At 37.8% G+C, this 22,745-nt stretch overlaps 1 protein-coding gene across 1 annotated transcript in view; it reads right to left on the reverse strand.

The window, feature by feature from the left end:
* Positions 1-22,745, reverse strand: part of LOC129353813 (neural cell adhesion molecule 2-like) — a 269,675-nt gene that overhangs the window by 157,320 nt on the left and 89,610 nt on the right.

Consider the following 22,745-nt stretch of genomic DNA (forward strand, 5'->3'; position numbering starts at 1 on the left):
CCCTGAAAGGTCAGGGATGCGTTTACTCTCAGGAGGAATCCGGGCCGCTGACGTACAACCGATGATGGAGGAGAATTAGAAATATTGGCAACCTCATGGCTCTCTCTCTCTCTCTCTCTCAAAAGAAAAATAGATTTATTCCCTTTTTGTCACAGAAGAAACAAGAACAGCAGCGAACATTCAGCAATGAGAGACAAAAATGTTTTCCATGGGAACACCAAGCCTAACTCCAAAAACAATATTCTGTTTACATTCTGTCACATTTTTTTTATGCTAGTAGCATTTGAAACACACACAGTGGAACATAGTGGAGGCAGTATGATGATCTGGGACTGTTCTGCTGGTGACTGTCATGAATCCACTAAAATATCAGCAAGTCAACAATTAAATGAATTATAAAAGAAATACATGAAATGTAAAAATGGTCCAGTCAAAGTCTGGAGACGAATTTCACTGAGATGAACAGAGTGAGTTTAAATTCTGGTATCCCTTCATGCTCATACTCTTTTCAATCAATCAATCAATCACAAATGATCAGGTCCCCTACTTCAGCATCTCGGCCCGATGTTCTCAACATATGAGCAGACAGATATTTAAAGAGGAGTGGCAAAAGCAAATGAGATGGATTAGCAGTGCTAGCTAACTACTGATGGTGTAATCCAAGAGATTTTTAATGTTAGAATGTGTAACAAGTGTACATTTAATTAAAAAGAAGAAATCAGAAGTATGTAAGCTGGAGGGAATTATTTTTCAAAGCACTGAAAGTCTCAATTTGAGTGCAGAGATGAAGCAGATGTGGAAAAAGCAGAAACAAAATCTTCACAGACGATAAAACTTTTCATTTTCTCTCACAGGAAATGAGTTTTCTCCTGAAGGAAACTGCAATCTATTCATTGCAGGACCTTTTTCAGAAAACATGCAACAAAAAGAAATTAAAAGAAAAAGCAATTATTTCACTTTAGTTGGACTGACAGATGAAACCGGTCATCTTTAGCTACAAGCAAAAAACATCTCAATTTATTGTTTATCTGCTGAGGCCTGCTGTATCTGACTGCAATTACACAGAACAACGTCTCAGGCCTCACCTGAGGGTCGCTCTTCATCCTTATTACAGTCTCTGGATTGGGCTTTTTGGCAGCTAATAATCCAACATGCTAACAAACAAGCAAATACTTTACGTTAATTAATCCGTTCCCGAGGCGATAGCACAACATGTCGAACACGACGCAATCAGAGATACAAGATAGGCGGCGGGTTCGAGAAAAAAAATTTAAATGTCCGCAGCTAATTGTTGGAGAACAGCAACCAGCACTGTCATTCTGCAGGATTCATTTAATAATGTGCAAAAACTTTTATTTTGATTATGTTCTGCTATCCTGGTGAAAACATCTTAAAATAACTCAGATTTATTTAAAGACATCATTTACTTATTGTTTACCTCCTTCTACAGATTTTTGATTAAAATAATTTAAATTTTCTGCTTTAATTTTTCCTTTATGCTAAGAAATGATGCATTTGTTATTTCAAATATGTTTATATTTGTTTAAACTAAATAAGACTCTATTTAAACATGTTTTTCTTGTCTTTTGCTTGTATTTAAGGTACAAAAACTGAATTAATTTCAGTTTATGTTCTGTTAGCTTTGTCCATTTCAAGGTTTGTTTTTCTTCTTCAATTATAAGATTTGTAGATTTGACTTTTATCACACTAGAAAAATCTAAATTTAAGTACTTCTATTAAATTAGCAGTAGCAGTGGAAGAAGTAGAGCAAGCTAATGCTAACTGGCTAAAGCTTGATGCTAACATTAAACTCTGCTGAGAAAAGCAGAAAGAAAAACATTTAAGCCCATCTAAAGCTTCTGTATTGCATTTATAATGTTTTTTTTTTTTAATTTGATGAAATGTTTAATTGATCTTAATTGTTAGCGTTTAGCATGCTAGCACCATTTAGCATCATTTAAAAAAGGCATTGATGTCAATATTTGGTCCTGTAACCAAATCTTTATGTCTTAATCCAAGAATATCATCATTTAACTTTAGGATTTAGATCTGAATTGTAGATACATTTGCACATTTCAACCCTATTTAGCATTATGGAAGTAAAATATATTGTTTTCAAGCCACTTTTCAAGAACTTGCTGCTACTCTTGTCTAAATTTAAATCCTTCTGCTTTCTCTAAGAATAACAAGCTGATTTTAATGCACAGGAACACTCACAAAATCAATTTCAACAGCCATTTATTCTTAATTTTCAGATTTAATGAGGCAATCTGCACATGTTCTATATGCATGAGCTGTTGAACAAAACGTGATTATTAAAAACAGAGAGACATGTAGCATAATATAGATATATTTAACTATGTATCTATTTTTCTCTGCTTTATGTTTGGTGTTAAATCTATCCAACAACTTAATTAATACCCCATGTGTTGCTGCTAATGGCAAAAAAAAAACAAAACATCTGCTTTGATGTAACAGATTGGGTGGAAGTGCAATCTTGATCAGCAAGTAGAAAGAAATGATTTTTGTTCAGTCTGATTCATCATTTAATTGCTTTTTAATTTAAAAGTTAACAATGCCACGACACCCACTGCACCCCCAATAGATGCCATCATTAACGTCTGCAACCTCATCAACTGCGACAAAAACCAACATCGTCTCTCTTTTGTGTTCAGCAGACAATCAGTTTGTCCAAATGTTAAAGAAAAATAACAAACAGCACCTGAGAACTGCAGTGTGTTTAGAAATAAACTGAACTGAAAAGAAAAGTAGATCTTTAACAAACTAAAGGTTGGTCAACGGTTTGGAGTAAATAACTCAATAATATTCATAAAAAAAGTTCTGATTATTTCATTTGCAACATGGAAAAATGAAATTATCTGCCAATGCAACAAGTAGTTTTTCACAAGGAGTTATTGACTTAAAATAAACTCTTTATTTCTTGCAGAAAAGTTACTTGTAAGTTGGTTTTGTTTTATTTCAAGTGTAATAAGATATTTGCACCAGAAAATAGACAGAAATACTTGATAAGATTTTGTGTTTTTGCAGACTTTATACAATTCCTCACTAGAAAACTGATGCAGTAATAAGACTGGAACGTTAATTAAGTTAAAATTTCTTTCTTCTCATTAACAAATTCTGCATGTTAATTGTGTGGTGCTACCACCAAGCATCAGAAAATCTCTAAAATTATACTCAAGTAAAAGTAGAGATACTTTGTAAGAAAAGTAAAACATTATTTGGTAAAAGGTCGACTCAGTAATTGATCAAAATTACATCAAAATATGAAGTTAGTTGGACATTTTGGTATTTTAAGGACAAAAATGTTAATAATTCACAAAAAAATAAAATCATTTTAGCAAAAGAAAATGCTTCAAATCAATAAAAAACTGATTAAACTTGAACTAAAACAGAAGGTGGTACCTCTGTCTGATGAATTTTGAAAGTTACATAATAATTTTAATGCTTTATAGAGAATATGGAGAGAGCAAAACACAAGTAGATGCTCTACAATGTTCTTAACTTCATCTCTACACCAACATGGCCAGCAGCTGGACGTTTCCCTCCAGGTTGGAGGTTCTGGCCCAGCAGCATCCGTCCAATAAATCCTCTAAAGTCAGAGTGTGTATTTAGGTGAAGCTTCAGTCAGACATGTGCCTGGGACTCTGGGAGCCGCTGAGCTCGCTGCTTTGGATTTAACTTGGTAGGTAGCTGAAGTGTTGGATGGCGTTGCCCGGTTTTTTTGGCTAACCTTGATGTGGAGAAGTGATGAAGGTTGCCCCGGCCTCCCCTGAGGGTCACTGACATATCACATCAACAGAATACCAGAAGTCTGCATGGCGCTTTGATTTATTACCCGGCTAATTAGGTCAGCCGAGGCTGAGATTCATTTGACAGGAAGCAGAATCAAACCTCTCATCGTTCCCGGCCAACAATCGTCCTAATGAGGCACGATAACTGGATATATACGCCACCAACTGGATATAAGGAGATCTCCCCCATACATATGGAGAGCTATGCTAATCGCAGTCTGAGGCTGCACAATTACAGTGGTAAATGTGTTACAAATCATTTGTGTGCAGGAAGTGACCCCCTCTGTGGGGAGGAATAAACTGGTTAAAGTCATAGAAGAAGAAGACAAAAAAGATTAAAGGACAAAAAAATTTAAAGTACTGAGTCCAAGTTAATCTATTTATTATTATTATTATTATTTACTCATCTGTTCATCCATCCATCATGCTCAACTTTGGTATTTTAGTGTTAAATAACACTCTACCTGCTAATAATATGAATGAAGGTTTAATAATCCAGTTTGTGCTGCTAATTCCTCACACCTAATGGATTTAATCCATTAGGTGTGAGGAATCCTGAGTATTTAAGCAATAGAAGAGAATAACCACAAACACATTGCAGAAATCTGCAGAAAGAAAAACCCAAATCAGGCATGGAGCTGCAATGTCGCTTCTCTGCTGCACAGGAATGAGTTCAGGCTTATGAGTGCAATATCTTTGTGTGGGTGATGCAATAAGGCTGTTCGGCCTCTCAGTAGCTGCAGCGGGTCCCTCCAGCTGATCCCATCACTGCTGCCACCAGGAGTCATCAATTACTCTCCCACAGGCTGCCAGGAGTGTGACTGCTGCCACGGCATGGACACCTGCCCTTCATTCCCAGAGCAGCAGACAGAGAGTCGGGCTTTGTGCTGCAGGTACTGCAGATTCCCAGCCTCTCCAGGAGTCTCTGATTTTGCTGTCAGGCACATTGAGCGGCTGCTGTGCCATGTCTTGTTGTATGGAGGACTCTGGCTGTAATTATTATCTATCAAACGCGGTTTTAAAGCTGCGCCAGGCAGACTTCCATGTTGGCAGCTTGCATCGAGAGGCGCCTGCGTGAACCGTTTCCACTTTAATACCCTGAGGATGTACGATATGATGTCGGTGAACTGAACAATTATGTTTACTACCCTGGTCAATCTGTCTGCAAGTAAAGCAGAAAAAGGCTGAAATCTAAACAGCTAAAACCTTAACTTCCTCAAATACATAACAAAAAATAACATATATTCACACAAGATTCACCTTTTGCACAAACAAATTAGGTAGTTGTGAAAAAAACAAGTGAACAAAGCATTTAAAGCCACTTTCTGAAGTAAAGCAGCCTGTCCAGCTGGGGCTGTTCATCCTTCAGCCTGACTGATGACACCAGACTCTGTGAAGGACGATGAGATTCAGGAGATTCTTTCCACCGGGCCAAACCCCTAAAGAACAAAATATGGACACTGACTGAGGGGAACAGAAGCACAAAGTCTGTGTCCTTGAAAGTGCCAACTGTCACTGACATTACAATGTTCTGGGAGTTCTGATGCTTTGCTGATCTTAACCATGAATGTGTGTCAACACAATGCAAACGCGAAAAAACAAAAGCAGCAACTGTAGAGAAGCAACAGTTTGTCTGCAGCAATCAAAAAACAAACCAAAAAAGTCACGGTTGCTACAGATGTTAGGATGTTTTTACATCCAAAAGATGCAACATTTGTTACATTTTCAGCTGGTGTGGTTCTCTTTCACACTGAACCGTGTCAAACGAACCAAACCCTTTGGGAACCTGTTCCCCTCCTCGCCTGTAGGGGCGCTACACCAAGAACAACTGAAGGAAACGACACAAAAACCACTGAAGAAAAAACTGAGCACAACTTCATACTTCACAAAATGTAAACAAAAATGTAGGATTTCTCTTTTGTCTTTGCTTAAAAACCAGGAGCCATTTCTCTTGCTAACACCAAGCTAGCACTTTTGTTTTGATTGTATTTACCCAGAATGCCCTGCAATGTAGTTTCCTTCCTGCTTTGAACTGGAGCTGGATTAAACCACTACTCCTGAAACCAAAATAAATTCTGGGAAAAAGTAGACAGGAAGCCCAAATCATCACCTTCCACCACCGTGCTTGACAGTTGGTATGAGATGTGCTAATCTTGCTATGAATTTAAAGGTGAGATGTAAACAGTCATCAACCGTTCACAAACTCAACATCTGCTACTTTTCCAAGCATTCAGCAGGTTTTAAACGGCATTTTAGTGCTTCAAAATATTCACCTAATAATGTCTGAAGGAGTTTTATGTCTCAGGAACATTGTGTTTCAACATTAGCGCATAAATATGGTGACAAAGCCTCCTTTCCCTCGTTCTCCTGGGAAGTTACTTCTAGCAGCATGTGTGCCCTGAAGAAAGCCACAAAAAGGAGGAAAATTGTTTCTTTCAATGCGCCCCTCAGGATTGTTTCCATATGTTATGCAGTAATAAAAAAAAAGAGGCTTCTCTGCGGACACAGCAGTTCATCTCATTCTTCTTCTCCTTTAATCGCCACCCCCTGATTCTCACTTGGACGCAGGTGGGCGAGCATTGCTCACTCCTCCCAGGGGGAATCGAGGCTCGCAGACACCCACTGTGATGCGGGAGGCCACGAGAGAGAGCCTCACAAGACTTCAGATAACACACACCAACTCCCATTCCCTGTCTTTAACGGCCAGAGGAAAGCGCAAGACGGCAAAAGAAAGAACGAAAGAAAGAAAGAAATCGCTGTCAGGAACAAAGTGGGGACTGTGGATCTTTTACGCTGCCAAAGCAAGCTGCGAGGCAGAGGCAGAGTGCCTCTGACTGCTCTTGTTTGACCGTTTGATTGTGCTTCAGCATCAGTTGGCGCTGGAAACTGCAGCGAAGAGAAGAAAAAAACTTACTGGCCAACATCCCCATGCATTATTCACGCCGCCTTTAATAGACCGTTTAGAAGGGTGTTTGTTGTAGATTCATGCATTCATGCTTCAGCTGAACTTTCTGTGCATCTCTGATGAATTCCCGCGAATGTTTTTCCTCCACAGCTGTCTGATTTGTCAGATCTGATTGGCATAAAAAACTCTATAAATGCAACTGGAAAGCACTACAGAGCCGCGTATTCTTCTGATTTAGCAGCGCTAAGAATAAAACATGCTGGCCTGGGTAATCGTTGAGGAATACATCATGCTAAAATGCCCTTTTAAGGCTTAGCAGTTGCTGGTTGGACGTCTGCAAGAGGAGATATTGGGGACAACTATTTATAGGCAAAGTTTGCCAACTGCTAAAAAAAAGTTAAAAGGAGTATAGAATTGCACAACAACAAGCAGCAGATACAATTTATACCAGTGTGAATTTTGCAGGAAGAAAACTCTGTAGGGATTTATGTTGTCTTTGGTGTTTACGCCTCGCTAGAGGTTTCTGTTCGCCCGACTTTAAAGGAGAGCAACAAGCCCAAGGGATAGCATGGTGTGAAAAAGCCACCAGAAAAATGGATGAATGTGGTTAAAAACGAGAGTTGGCTGAGTCGAAAGAGTGGGATGACACTGGTGAGGCCACTTTAGATGAAAACGCCAGTAGCTGAGGCTCCAACCAGACGACATAATGCCGGAATATTTTCCAAAATAGACAGAAAAATTTGAAGGCTGTCCGTCATTTCGACAAGTTATAAAAAAGAAATATACTACGATCCCAAGCTAACAACTCCGATTTCTCAAACAGAAATCGGAGGTAAAACCCACTTTTAAATTCTATTTGCTTCACAATCCACTCAGTCAGTTATTCCTGTTGCTTGTGGCCATATTTCCAACTACATATTTTTCTTTCACTCAACTTTCCACTAATATTCTTTTAGACATCAGTGAACAGTTAGCTTCTTTAGCAATAAAATGTTTTATTTCACGTTTTTACCATGATTAAGTAAACCTTAACACTTAATATTATTATTTTTATGTTTGAATTTGTATGTATAAAACTTTTGAACTGAGCTCCTGAAATATCTTACGTATTAAATTATGCAGGCTCTCTTTCTGCGCTGAGGAAGGTTTAAAAGTTGGCTTTGTTTTCTGATTAATTAACTTTTTATATTTGTTTTGAGGATTAAAATGTGTCTCCTGTTTTCGCTTGTCTCTGGTTTAATCAACTCGTCTTTCAATAAACCTTCATAAATCAGTTACCTCTCACAAAAAGAAAAACTTAAACCTCTTTAAGACGCTTTTATTTCTGTCACATGCAGGATCTCTTATGCATGTGGTCGTTCCCTGATTGATTTCCAGGCTTAAAATGTTCAAGGTTGCTGAAGGAATCCTTATTGTGCCCATTAAGAATCACAACATCTAAATTTCCATGCACAAAAGCATATTACAGTGTCACTCGATCAATATTAATATCCTTAGTTCAAACTCCAAACATTACCATTAGTAATGTCTGACACTCTTCCTCTGACTCTTGGCCTTTTGTTGAAATAGATTTTCCATTTTCCGGCTCTAACGTCCTATTTTTCACATTAACGACGTGACACCCCCATAGTTTAATCTAATAAGAATGAATCAGTTGATTGATACGGTGCTGTCAGGAAGAGAGCTTCTAATGTGACAGAGACGATGGCTAATTCAATATAGCAGCCTTGCAGTGCTCAACGGCAAGAGACCAGCTTAAGCATGAAAATGTTGAGTGATTTTGACCAAGTGTGTGTGTTAGCGGTGTACTGCACGCTCCACGGGTGACTTTGTCAGACATCTGACTTTGTGCTGTCCTCTGAGGCGTCCATAGCTGTCAGGGAAAATGGCAGGCGCTTATCCCCCCCCCATCTGCTGCCTTATCTACTGCTCACCTACACATCGATGGCGAATCAATGGGAAGCCTTCAGTCTGCAGTCAATATAACAAATGACCAATTCAAACTGGCACTTACAACACTCCTGAAAGCAGCCCTCACTCACTGCTACAGGCCCTGACGCTTAGCGGTGACAAGTTGTGTTTCAGGATACATATTCCAGTTGATTCTGCAGGAACTGCTGCAGGGTATGAAGAGCTTAGACGGTAGGAAACTCCCCTGGAGATTCGCCCAAAGGGTTGAGCAAGCAGTCTGCACATTTTTACTGAAGGAATGGACACTTTCTACTTTTTTAAAGCCAAAAAATACGTAATATTCTCAATATATTGATATGCAGGTCTGGAAAAGATTCAGACCACTGCACCGAACCCCGTTGAAAACCTCGGGGTTATTCCACCAAATACTAATTTCTGACCTCTTCCTGAGTCAAAACATTAGTTTTGTTGTTTCTAAATAAATCTGAACTTGTTTTCTTTGCGTTATTTGAGGTCTGAGTAGCTCATAGAATGAAAGCACAAAGTTAATTTCACTCAAACATAACAAGTATAACAAGTAAAATCAGAGAAACTAATCCTTTTTTTGACATATCGTTATTGGCAAGATAAATAAAACAACAAATATTTATTTTAAAATTTTGTTTTTGTAACTTATAAGTCTGAGAATTTTGACTTTTTTCTAAAAAAATATATATTTTTTGTCCTCAGAAAGTGGTAATTGTGAGGGGGAAACAAGTCAGAATCATGCGATTAAAGTAAGAATTCTTTTTTTTTTTTTGTGGCCCTAATCATTTTCCGTAGAAAACAAACTAAAACATGCTTTCAAAGTTTCTTGATGAGGCTGTTTAATTTCTGCTGAGCTGCTAAATGGGGGCATTTTCCAGTCTAATTAAGTGGGAACAAAGTTGGTTCCGCTCAGTCACTTTGGTCCTCTAACACAGAGCATCGGTCTGAGTGGCATGCCAAGAAAAGTGCTGCTCAAAGCACTTTCAAAGAAATGTCACAGACCCCAAAGGGCCAGCCAATTTCCAGAACCTTCTCCAGTGAAACCTGCCCTTCATTACTTCCTCTCCAACGTCTCTCACTCTTCTGTCTGCTTCACAGCTTGATTTTCTTTCTTTTCTAACATTTTTAGAGAGCAGCTGTCAGAAATCTGTTTCGCCCTCTCTGCTCAAACACGGTTCGCAAAAAAGAAATGTGACAGACTCACAAAGTCGGACGCCGTGGAAGCTGACCTTCTGCGTTTCTAAGTAGAGGCAAGCAGATGACAGGACAACACTCCAGCCGAGAGCTCAATCAATGCAGCGGCTGCATGGGGATTAGGACATGGTGAGCGGCTTCCTCCCTGGTAGCACAAATGATCCTGAGAGCTTCACTGCTCGTTTCTGGAGTGTTTATTTTCTGAGCGGGGCATCAAAACGCTCCACTCAGAGCAACTACATGTGAAAATGGGCAGTTTTTAGTTCCAGGAAATGACTAGACATCAACCTGCAACAATTTGAGACTATTTAGAGAGTGCAAACAGCTTCCCCTGTGTCAAAGGCCTGGAAATTACACTGACACAGAGGATTTAGGAAGGAATCTACGGGATGAAACCGTAAAAATAAACCTAAAAATACCAAATTACCACCAACTCTGCATATTTTCCTTTGTGATATTGTCAATCATTTCAAAAAATGACATCTTTAGCAACAATACAGAAAAGTTAATCTTGTCATTTGTAACAATTTTCCTTAAAACACTCCAAATCCTAGCATTAATACCTTGCATTTAATGTTAACCCAGCCAATAGCATGTCAAGTAGCATTTAAGCTAGGTGTTATGGGTGGGCAATACGAACGTAGAAATTTATCACAATATGTTTGGTACTATTGTAACTGATAAAAGTGACTTAAGAAAAACTATTTACTAAATTTTTTAGGTAACTAAAAAATATTCTCAATTGTACGACGCCATATGGTAGTTAAAAATGTTTTGAAATTTGCCAAAAAATTCTAGAAAATACAAAATCAAAATATTTGATTTTTGAAATGTTTTATCTAGAAAATATTTAGCTAATCTCAAAACTTCTAATAGCAATTTTTTGCCTTTTCAAACTCAGAAATTTCCATGTTTTTCTAAGAAATTTCTGAGATCTAAATTTCTTTTTTAATTTCCATGTTTTCTAGCAAATTTTTGACTTTTCAAATTCAGAAATTTTCTTATTTACTTTTTTTTTCCATCTACAATGAACCCGTGGAGAAAATAGTGAAAATAAAACTTCCAATAATGCTGTCATCAACTGAGATTTACTGAGACAAAAAGAAATCAAAATTATTACTAAGATAAAATATATTTCAGCAAAAACAATAAAGTAACTTGGAGTTCTGTTCACTATAGAAGGAGATTTACATGTAATTTACTTGGGTTTGCTCTGGCGTAGAAGTGGATATAATTTTAGTTTACCCGTCTGATGATCTGCCATGAGAAGCTCAGTGGGAGTAAAAAACGAGCTGCAGTTTTAAAATCAGCTCTTATTCTTTAATGCGAGTCCTGCGGCTGATTGCAGCTGCCGGCGGAGTGGGAGGGAAGAGTTGGAGTGTTTTGGTTTCAAGCCATCAAAGAAAATTGTGGCTTTACCTGCTTTTAAGTTGAGAAAGAGTTGAATTATATATATTGTTGTTATAAGAGAGCTTTAATGACAAACATCGTCTCACCTCCTGGCTGTAGTACTATCAATCTGTGCTGGAACAGGGAAAACATAATAAATTTTTCTTTTTGCTTTCTGTTGATTCAACATCTGATATTCAGCTCAGGCTCCTCGTCACGCTGCTTCTGCAGCAACGAGACGCTGAATGACACAAAGCTCCAGCAGGAGACCGAGATCTGACGCCGTCCTCCAGCTGAGAGCGGCTTTTTAAACACTGCTTACAAAGCACAACTCTGTGCAGATGGCATCTACAAGTCTGTCTGTACATGAAGAACGCAGCGTCATTGCGATGGAACTGAAGTTATAACCCAGAAAACAAAATATATTCCAGATAAATACATTTATTCTATCGAATTGCATTGAAATCTCTTGAAGTTTCTCACATTCTGCCATGTGAAACCAGATTTTTACAGAATCCACACTTGCTTTTCCATAAATGTTTTTAAAAATCAAAATATGGAAATAGTGGTAAACATTTAGATTCATTGGGAGCCTTAAACATGTAGAAATGTGCTTCTTAAACACTAATTTACAATAAAATGTATTAATTTAACTGTAAATTTGTGACTATTACTACTGCTTCACACCTGCTTTTTGCACAAACTACAAATTCATCATCCATGTTGTCATTAATTCTCATCTGTTTCTGTGTCACTGCTGTAGAAAAGCATCACCACAGCAACATGCTGCCACCACCATGCTTCCCAGTGGAGATTTTCTCTACTTTAATGCTTTTCCTGCAACTATAACTATTATGTGTATTATTTATTCCTTTATTTATTTCCTTGTGGCTTTTTAAAATGTTGATTAATACGAATTTAAGTTCCTACAGTAAAGATTATTAAAATATCTGAACCCTATGCACTCTACAAACTTTAATAACTCCCTATTTTAATGAATGCAACAGAAGTTGGCATCTACAGTCTTCCTTACTTCCAGCCAATCAGCAACAAGGACAATAAATGCTATTCCTAGATTGACAGCCAATAGAATGTCAAGTAGCACAATAAGGCTAATTTTCCAGAAGAAGATTAGTTAAAATCCACAAGTACTGCTTGTAAAAGCAGGTAAAGTTATGAATATATTAAAGCTTCATGCTCAGTCTTAGTCGCTCATGTCAGCGCCGCTTAACGATGCTGCAGCAGGAAAAAAAGAAAGAGCTGTCATGGAAACCGTTTTGCATTTATCAAGGTCAGCTCGTCCCTCTGTCATATCTCTGCCTGTTAAAGAAAAAGCTTCCGTCCTGGACAGAGTGGCCTGGTTAGGTTCTGCGTGTTTCCTTTTGGGTACGCCATGTTCCTCCGTTGCTGTTTGGGCTTCTTTGAAGCGTTCATCTGACTGAGAAGAACAAAGATCGTCTTAAAGCGCCGAGAGAAAACAACAACACAAGCTGTGTGGCTAAATCTAAAGCGGTCAGACTTTATGACGCTTCGTTTGCTCCTTAAGCCTCCAGGAAAAAACAAAACGACACGACAGGAATTAGAAACTCGACCTAAATCACAAGGGTTTTGTAAACATCACTTAAGTCCACCTGATGAACCCGAATCCTTCCTGAAGTGTGTGAGAGCTGCCGACATGCAGCTCCCTCAAGTGACCGCCCCGGGCTTATTACGTTAAAACAGCTTTTAATACGGCTGCAGACACGTTAAGCTTGAAAGACTGTGAGTGGCAGTAAAAAAAAAGGCACTTAGTGCACTAATGTGCGATCTTTGAGGATAAAAGCTAACCTCTCCAACGCTACTCTGCAGGGCGGACAATAAATTGTAGCCTGGCTCGATTAGAGTGAGACGTGCCACAAAAGGAGAGGAGGAAAGAAAAGAATAAAATAAAAAAATCAGCTTTAATGTCAGTGAAATGGATGTAGCTATTAGGTTTTTACGCTAAACAGGTAAGAATGTGTTCAATTATGTCAACCTTTGGCTGAATGAGGCAGTCGGAGTTGGACGTCTGCAGTGCAGCTCAAAGTGATTTAGAGTTTGTTGCACGGAAAGAAAAGTTTGTCAATAACTGGAGGGAAATGGACAAGAGAGCAAAGTGTTCACCTTTAGATAAGAACATTTAAATGAACAGAAACTTTTTTTCCTTCATATCTGGACTGAAAACTTACAGCAGCTTTTTATCGACTAATGTCCTTGTACGGCTCTGGAAAAATGTTCCCTTATTTTACTTTTTATAGGTAAATAAGTAAAATAAACACTGTTTTTGTTCTATGAACTACTGACAACATGTCAAGCAAAAATTTAGTATTTATTTGTAGAAAAATAATAAAAAATATGCAGTGCAATCCTCAAATAATGCAAATATAAAGTAAATATAAATTGGTATTTGCTGGAATAACCATGAGGTTTAATTATTTTTTCCAGCGCTGGATGGAAATATAAAAACAAGCTTGATTTTTACTTCTTTATCATTAAATACTTTTCAAAATGTACCAGACGGATAAAACAAGAAAGAAATCAATACAAACTGAATATCATAAATAATCCATTCTGATTAGATTGAGAAAATATTGTCCAGATTTTTTATTTGTCAGGCAAAAGTATTTGTGTCTCTGCAGCGAAGAGAGGAAAACAAACTAAGATAAAAACGTATTTTATATTTTTGTGCTTTTAATCTGAAAAGCCAGGCGGTTTTATGATTTCTGCCAGCAGTTTAAGGCTGTTAGTTTGACAATGAGACATTATGATTTCTATATCTAAATCTTAAATTAAACCTTTTCTTCTCATAAAAGTATAAAAACGATCAAATATGTTTGATTTCTCCCGTCTGGTTTTCATTATTTGCTCTTTAATTTTGACGCTACACATATTGTGTTTGGTTTGATGACTATTTTCAAACGCAAAATTGTTTGCAAATAACTTTTTAAGACACTTAGAAGGCTCCACTTGGATATATATATATATATATATATATATATTATATATTATATATATATATATATATATATATATATATATATATATTGACATTTTCTTGCTTTTCATCACTTTCCTGAGATTAAATGTTTAGTTTAATGAGAAAAATATGTACAAAAATCACAGAGTTCATCTAAAAGTCCATAATGACTTCATGGATCATCATCCATGGTGAAATGAAGGTTTTTATTACCACTGAGAATAATTTCTGAGCATTTTGATTCTAATGGAGCTGAAAGGACTGAAGAAAAAACTTGAAACTTGTGAAACTATTTTTTTTGACTGTTTTAAATTGTGCATTCATAATATTTCTTTAAATACAACTCTCTACTTCAAAATATGTTTCAAAGTACATTGTGAATTTTTATTTCTAGTATTTGTCTGCATCTTTGTAAATATAACCGGATTATATTGATACTATTGCATGAGAGGAAAGATGTCGTTAGCCAGAAATTCAGTTCACATTTAAGACAGAAAACCAAAAGAAGAGCTAAAGTTATGAACCTGTACAGGTATAAGATGCATATTCTTAGATTATACAAAGCAGCAGTGAGGATAGGATCCACACATTGCTGCAGGACTGAAGAAAGATTCACCAGCAGAGTAAGAAGTAACTCTTTGTAGAAGTTCCCTTGAATCCAAGAGCAAAAATAGCTTGAACTATTTTTCAAACTCCCTGGTGTATGAATGGATCTACAGTGAAATATCACATCAGTTCCCTGCGTAAAACGCAACTTCATACTAGTTAAAACAGGATTAAGCCTTTAAATTACACAACAACCAGAGCATGTGCTTGAAAGAAATTCAGAAATGTTCACTGAAATGTTTATGAGCCAGAAGGAGATAAAATATCTGCATGTAAATATGCACATGAACACATGAACAGGCGTGAGTTTCAATCAAACGGCCTGTTCGTCGGAGCCGCCGCGCTCCGGCGGCTGTCAGTGATGAATTGCCTTCTGCATGCATTCGTAATGTCCTCGGCGCCGTCGCAACAGGACGCGCGCATCTGTTATACTCCGATGTGAACAACAACCTTCCACTCTCCACAACGAAGCCCTTCTGCCGAACACAATCGGCTGCGCAGGTATCAGTCGCTATGCAGCGCATTAGGGAAATGCAGATGGTGTAGATGCTGTGAGGGGCTGACAGCTGTTTGGTTGATGCTCACTCAGAGACCGGCGGCGGCGGCGGCGGAGGCGATGGATGTTTTGTGTGTTTGTGTGAAGAACAATGGCTGACTTACCTGAGGAGACAATCCACATGGGGTAGAGAACATGAAACAGAGAGAAAAGGAAATCATTACATCTTTGATTAGATCTTCAAACACAGTAACAAGCAATATTTCCTACAAAGCCTCATTAGGACGCCGTGTGATACATTTGACAAATATTAGTTTGTCTTTGATCTTAATCTATTGTTAGCAGTCCCACAGCTCCAGCTTTTAAACAGCAGCATCTGCTCGCCTCCTGGGTAATACGAATGATTTTACCTCCACTAGTCAAGAACAAATTAGCATCGTTGTAAGTCGCAATCGGAACGGTCAACCGGGAATTATTAGTGAGAGGGAAAAAAGTTTACTTTTCCCTCAAGCTGTGACGGATGAAGCAGTAAAACACTTCCCGATTTTGCAACTATAAAACTAAAAACTTTATTTACTGTGTGTATTTTAAAAAACACTTTTAATCTTTTAATTGTTATTGATTTTCCACTTACAAATAGTACAAACAACAAAGACGTAAACATAAACCACTCTAGTCGGTACAAGGTAAATATTCTGCTCAAAATGAGCTGTTCAGTGAAATTTTACCATTTTTCAACCAACATACACAACAACATCCTCCTTAATTAAAGAGTTACAAATAACTAGAACATTTCAGAAACACTTCAAAAGTTTGCATGTTAAGATTAGCTAACATTTAGTCAGTATCATATCATCTAAAATGGACTTACTCCAATCAGTATGCAACCAAATAAGTGTATTTTAAAATGAGCGAATCATAGCATTTTATCTGACCTCAACTAAAACGCTACGGTTAGCTAACATGTAGTTCTTAGCATGCTTATGCAATTTATGTAATATTGCTTACATAATGAATGGAGTAAGTAAGAATTGGCTAAAATGCTAAGGTTAGCTAATATGTAGTCAGTAGCATGTTAACTAACTTGGACTTACTCCATTTAGCATGCTAAACGTAGCCAATATATCAAAAATGAGCTAAAAATGAGCTAGCTTCATAATATCATCAGAAATTCAAATATAGAGGTTCAAGGAATTGGTGCATTACATAAACTAAATAGCCATAAGACAAGGAAATATCAAATAGCTGAAGCTTAACAATATATAGAAGAAGTGATAAATAAGGTTGGACTTAGTGCCAATAAATGTGGAGGTTTCTAAAGTCCAGCCAATTAAAAATGTACTTTACCAACAAAACTCAGGCGTGTGATTAGGGGTTTACACTCTTCACCTCATCTACCCAAACAAGACGGATTAATCCTCACTCCTCATTATGACACATCTGGAGGGCCAAAGCTAATGCCGACCTCAGGGAGGACATTTAATTTCAATCATTGAGCTTTTTAGCATCTGCCAAAAAATCTGATCACAACAACAAATCAGCATAAACTGAAACGCCAGAAACAGAGAAAAAAAAGAGCAGTAATGATCTGATGATGATTACTGGCGACAAACCTCAAAATATGATTTTTGAATTCAAAACTGGAGTATTTTATACCTCTGTGTGACTCATAAACTAATGAAAACAAAGCATTTTTGAGCAGAACATATTTGAAACAGTGCAGATAAATTAGAAGGCTTTCCATGTTGTTCCTCCATTTTCCAATGAATCACAGCTGTGCAACCAGTAGGCATGTAAACAAGACCAACAGGGGTTCCCTGTGTGAAGTCACCCTGCTGCATGGGATATTGTATATTAACGTAAACATGACTTAATGGGCCTATAGAAATGAGCAGAGAGGTGAAAGCAGATCTGCTGCAAGGGAGAAACGAGCATAAACACGTCAGTCAGCATTATTTAAAGTTTATCTGTTTCAAAGAAAGGAACATTTGTACTTTTTTCTGCTGTATTTATACAGAAATGACCCAGAAACTGCTTGTCAGGAAGGTTTAAATCTACAGATACTCGTTTTAGTTTGTCCAATGTGTTTCTAAAATGCAAATTAAAAAAACAAACTTGTGTTTGGGAGACTCAGGGAGGATTTTGAAGTGCACCAGCAAACAGGAAGTTGTTTTGTGAAGAACTGAAATCAACTTCATAAATCTGCCATCAAAACAACCAATTTTCTTTTTAAAGCTAGGCTACAAACAGACATCTTTAACGTAATACAGCTTCTATTTAGTTGATTTCCCTTTAAAAATGCTCATTGGTGCTGCCTGCACAAACAGAGATGGAATCCAAATGTGTCATTTTGTCTCATAACTTCAAATAAAGACGGATAGCAGCCGTCCATGAAAGTGACTGTCAGCCCTCGGTGTAACCGTGGAACAATTTTTACTAGGTAGGAAGATTAACGCTCAAGTTTGTATGATTAGAAAGATATAAAATCTAACCATCAGTAACCACAGAGACAAGGCCGCACCGTCATGTAGCCTAGCATAAATGGAAGATAGCGTCTCGTCTTTTGTACGTTTTTAAAGCTGCTGCCATGTCAGTCAATGAGGAGGTAAAAAAACCTCTAAGTTTTATTATATATACACACCATCTGGATATATAGCAGATAAAAAGCTTTCTGACCTACAAGAACCATGTGATGAACATTTACGGGTGGAAAAGCCTGGATAAAATCTGAATTATTTCAAACTTTCTGCATTTCCTGCATCAGCAGCAGCTCTTAAAGGTTGTGCTCTTCACTGCTGGATATCATTTAATGGTATTTCAGTGTCAAGGAAACAACAAGTCTGTATAATAGATGTAAGAAAAAGAGACATGAGGTCAAGGGTTTCACTTTCCAATGCATCAAACCCGACACCGTGTGTCTTTTCTTCTGCCGGCCCTGACACAGACACACTTCCCCCAATCACGCTTGCTACTTCCTCTGCGATGGCCGCCGTTCGTCTTTCACCTGTCAGTGACGTCGGGTGATTTGATGGTCCTGGGACTGACAGGGAGCAGGAAATAACCGCGGTGTCACGGCCGAGGCAATTCGCCCGTAAAGCAGCGGGGGAATAATCCCAGAGCTGCTCTTGCTAACTGGAATAAAAAGGCTTTTAATGAGTTTTTCTAAAATGCCTTCGCAGCGTTCATGTACTTTGCCTGCAGGTGATTGCTTTGTGAAATATTTCCTCCATGGGATTTTTTCCTGTCCCATCCCAGCATGGAAGTAGCACATTCCTTTTGCTACCATTCAAGATAACGTCATTTTTTACATTTTTATGTTAACCTCTTTCTGTCACAAAGTACCAGAGATACTTTCACCAGTTTGAGATGCAAAAAGTAAGAAAACAAGCATGGTTTCCTGCACCACACGTCAAATGAACTAAAAACACACTTTTAATTCATTAATATATATCTTTTATTAGTAATATTAATAATTTTTTGTAGTAGTAGTCTACAGTCTACAGCAAATTAAAATGTACCAATTTATTTAATGTTTTCTGGTTTGAGAACAAAAAGCTAATTTAACAAAATATCTCCTAATTTCAATGTATAAATTATAGGATGATCAATAAGTCATTGAGATATTAGGAATAAGAATATTAATCACACTAAATCAATATAAACAAATAATGTTAAAATGAACTTCCTGTTTAGATTAAATGCTTACAACGAAAGTAACAAAAAAATATATTTTTGCTACGTTTTTTAGAAAAGTTTGATCTGATTTCAATTTTATTTTCACTTCAGACAATGAGAATAAAATTAACTTTTTTAGAAAACTGCTCCGTTTCTAGCTCTTCAAACTGAGATTCCCGCCAACCAAACATATTTCTGCGTGTCCAAATCATCTGACAAAAGTCAAGTAAAAGTATTTCATCTCTGAAATGTTAGAGGATTAAGTGCCAATTTCCAGGCATCAGGCGACGTTAATCACGCCATAAACACTCCGAGTGTCTGGATTCGATCAAGCTGTGAGTCTGGAGGTCAGATGAAGAGCAATATTCAGAAAACGTTCTGCTTTCCAGACCTCTCACCTCCTCTAATGGGCCACAGAACACATTATCCTCTACCCATCTGCCGTATTTGCTTACTTCCCCAAGAGCGTCGAGGGGTTATTACGAGAGAGCAACCGCTAACCAAATCTTTGAGGGCACTGACGTCTTCCAGAGGGAGTCTTAACGGAAACCCGACACGGCGGCAGAGCAGCAATCTGAGTGTTTATGCATCGATCCGGGATGATAATCGGGTCTTTCGTGGAAACACAGGAGAAGGTGACGCTCCGCAGAGACTGTCCAGGAGGTTTAAATATGATGAAGTGCTGATTGTGGCTTGTTGAGAAGCTGTCAATGTGTCATTTCACATTTGCTCAGCCTTCACCCTCCTCATCCTCCTTCCTGTGTCGACATGCAGCGTTTGCTGGATTCTCATTGGGTCCAAACGTAACGAGATCTGCTGAAGAACCCAACGTTGCCAAAAACAGAACAAGGGTTTTAATCAACTCAAGAATCAAACAACAATTGCACATGATTGTGTCATGAATAATTGACTTGATTACTTTGCTAAAAATTATACTAATACCAAATAATAATTAATCACAATCATTTATATTTGTTTCCAGAATTGGGTCTTGTTGTCTCCCCTGGTTTCAGCTAATGCTCTTACTGAAAATGATTCAACTTAATTATCTCAACGTTCAGAGAAATATTTTTAATATTAATACCTTTCTTTGAATAAAATCCAGCTATTTTCACACTAGTTAGTCACTGAATCACAAGGTGGACAGAAAAGATCCAGGATGAATAATTAACAGAGATGTGTGGCTCATGTTGAACTACTAAGTTTATATTTAATTTGCTTGTTTGTTTTTGTTGCACTCTTTCATGAAAGCAATCAAAGTTTAAACCTGTTAAATGTCACAAGAGGTCAGATGGGTTTTTTTCTCCTCTGCAATAAATTATGGATGAAAAGCTCCTGGACTTTTGGTCACATCTAAAATAAATAATTTAACTGGCTGATTTTTCTCAAATACTCGTTTTCCAATCTGCTTTTGGTTAATTGAAGTAATTGAGAAGCAAATTGAGAATGAAAATATGTTTTTGAAGTGTATTAAAAGTTCTTTACTGTAGGCTCCAAGTAATTTGGTTTAAATTAAAGTGTTGAAAACTTTTGATCAACAAAGTTGTTCAGCTGGTATTAGTTCTGCAGAATAACATTTCCACAATAAACATCTGTGGGTACAGATAGTTGTCTGCTGCGTCTTCGCTGTGAAAATGCAAAGTAGGAATATTTACTCCATCTTTAATCACTTCCATTATTAATAAAATGCTAATTCTTGTTTAAATGGTTGGAATTTATGTCCCAATTTTGTACTTTTCACGTTACTGAAAAGCAAACGCTGATCAGATTTTATTCTCTGTTAAACTTGGTTCAGTCTGAGTAAACGTGTTTATGGTTTTGTGTTTGTTGACTGGTTTCAGTGAATCTCAAGCTGAAATAGTTCGACAAACTATAGAGATAAATGCAGGATAAAACTGTTGCTGCTGCAGAATAACGGGAGAAATATTGTTTCCAACCGTTGCATTTCTAAAACCATCTTTCTCTTTGATTTTTCTGCAGATTTCTAACTATTTTCCAAATACCTAGAAACCCCTGGAAGTAAACACATAAAATCACCTTCAGCATGAGATAGAACCGGCTTGTTTGGGGTGAAGATGTACAAATCGGCGCATGTGACACACACAAGGTCCATGTTAATTTTCTTTCACGCGTCCCGACACGCAGGGTGCGACCCACCCAGACACCTCCTGACACCCGAGATCAGGTTTACATTTCAGAGGAATGTTAACACCAGCCAAGGGCGAGCCGTGGCCTTTCCCAGTTAAAAATGCGAAAGCAATTCTGCTCTCCTCATAATGCAGGCTGTGTGTCCTTGATAGCCACAGGAGGAACGGAGCAGAGAATGACTCCGCGTCCCCGAGGGCCGGCGATCAGCTGATACAGTTGAAACAGAAAAGGAAAGCTTCCAGAAAGAAGCAACATGCAGCGTAATTGAGATGGGGGAGAGTCTCCACCTTGTTTCTGAAACGCCACACGTATTGAGGCGAGTGGCTGCGGAGGCGAGGTGATTGCCACTGACAGCCATCCAGGAGGAGTTCATTGACAGAAAGCGTCAAGTATTAACATGCAGCACAAAGAGACTCCCGACGAGAGCCGCCATGCTGCATGCTAATTTCATTACAGCAGCAATGCAAGAGAGACATCTTTGTATTCAAATGAGGGAGCTTGGTTTAAGTAAATTACTCCCAGCGCCTGCCAAGTGTGTGATTATGGATCTGGGGTGTTTGTGCTGTAACACTCATCCAAATGCGCAGTCGCTCTGAGCCCAAACGCCAAAGAAAAGGGAACAGGCGGCAGCCTAAGACGGCCGCAGAATCAAATGTTTTGCTGAGGAAATTAGAAATCTGTCGAGTTACAAAAATCCTGATTTGCAACGTGAGCTTCTGCCAAATTTGTTGCATAGAAATGAAACTGCCCCTGGAAGGAAAGAGGATTTCTGACGACAGATCCTGCATTAACTGCTTTCGGCAGACTTGTCACTTTTAAAGCACTAACAATGCCTTTCTCTCCACTGAAACACAAAAAGCTGACTTGGTTTCTATTTTTCAACTGGTGGAGTCTTGAATCAAAGAATGCTATTTGAGATGCAGACGTGTGACTAGCTGTCACAGCTTCCCTCAGACTCTCAGCACGCATCAGAAGCAACAGCACAGATGACAGCTTAACAAGCCAAACAACACCATTACAAGTGTAAGGCAAAAACCTGCAGCTGACAGCTAGCTAACTAGCATTAGAGTTGTCATCTAGCAGAGACAATGAATCTGAGCGTTTTCTACTGAACCGCCATTTGTTTTTATCCTGCACTAGAATTCACTTCTTTTTTTTATAGTAATTTTACTTTTGTTTTATTATAAATCACTGTAACGTTTATATATTTTCAAAACTTTTATTTGTTTTACAGTGAAATGTGTGTTAAATTTAATACTTAAAGTGAAGTTCTCCCTTTTAAATTGTTTTTTAAATTCATAAAGCACAAAATTTTGCATTTGTTTACTTTTTTGTGGGATATTTTGGACAATATGGTTGAGAAAAGACCAATAGAAGTATTTACTATCAGTCAATATTGATAAATATTGATTAGTTTTTATTTTAGGTGTCTGAAATACGGCCAAATTTTCCTGTTTTATCCACAGTTTTCACTTCAGACTGTTGCACTTTTTATTTTTAAGTACTTTATATGAAACCTGAAACTGCTGCTGCGCATGTTACGCAACAGGTTGTTGCTAGGTAACCACAAGTTACAAAGTAGATTGT

The sequence above is a fragment of the Poeciliopsis prolifica genome, unplaced genomic scaffold (genome assembly GCF_027474105.1).
Source record: "Poeciliopsis prolifica strain line A6 unplaced genomic scaffold, Auburn_PproV2 SCAFFOLD097, whole genome shotgun sequence".
In the NCBI taxonomy this organism is placed as follows: Eukaryota; Metazoa; Chordata; class Actinopteri; order Cyprinodontiformes; family Poeciliidae; genus Poeciliopsis; species Poeciliopsis prolifica.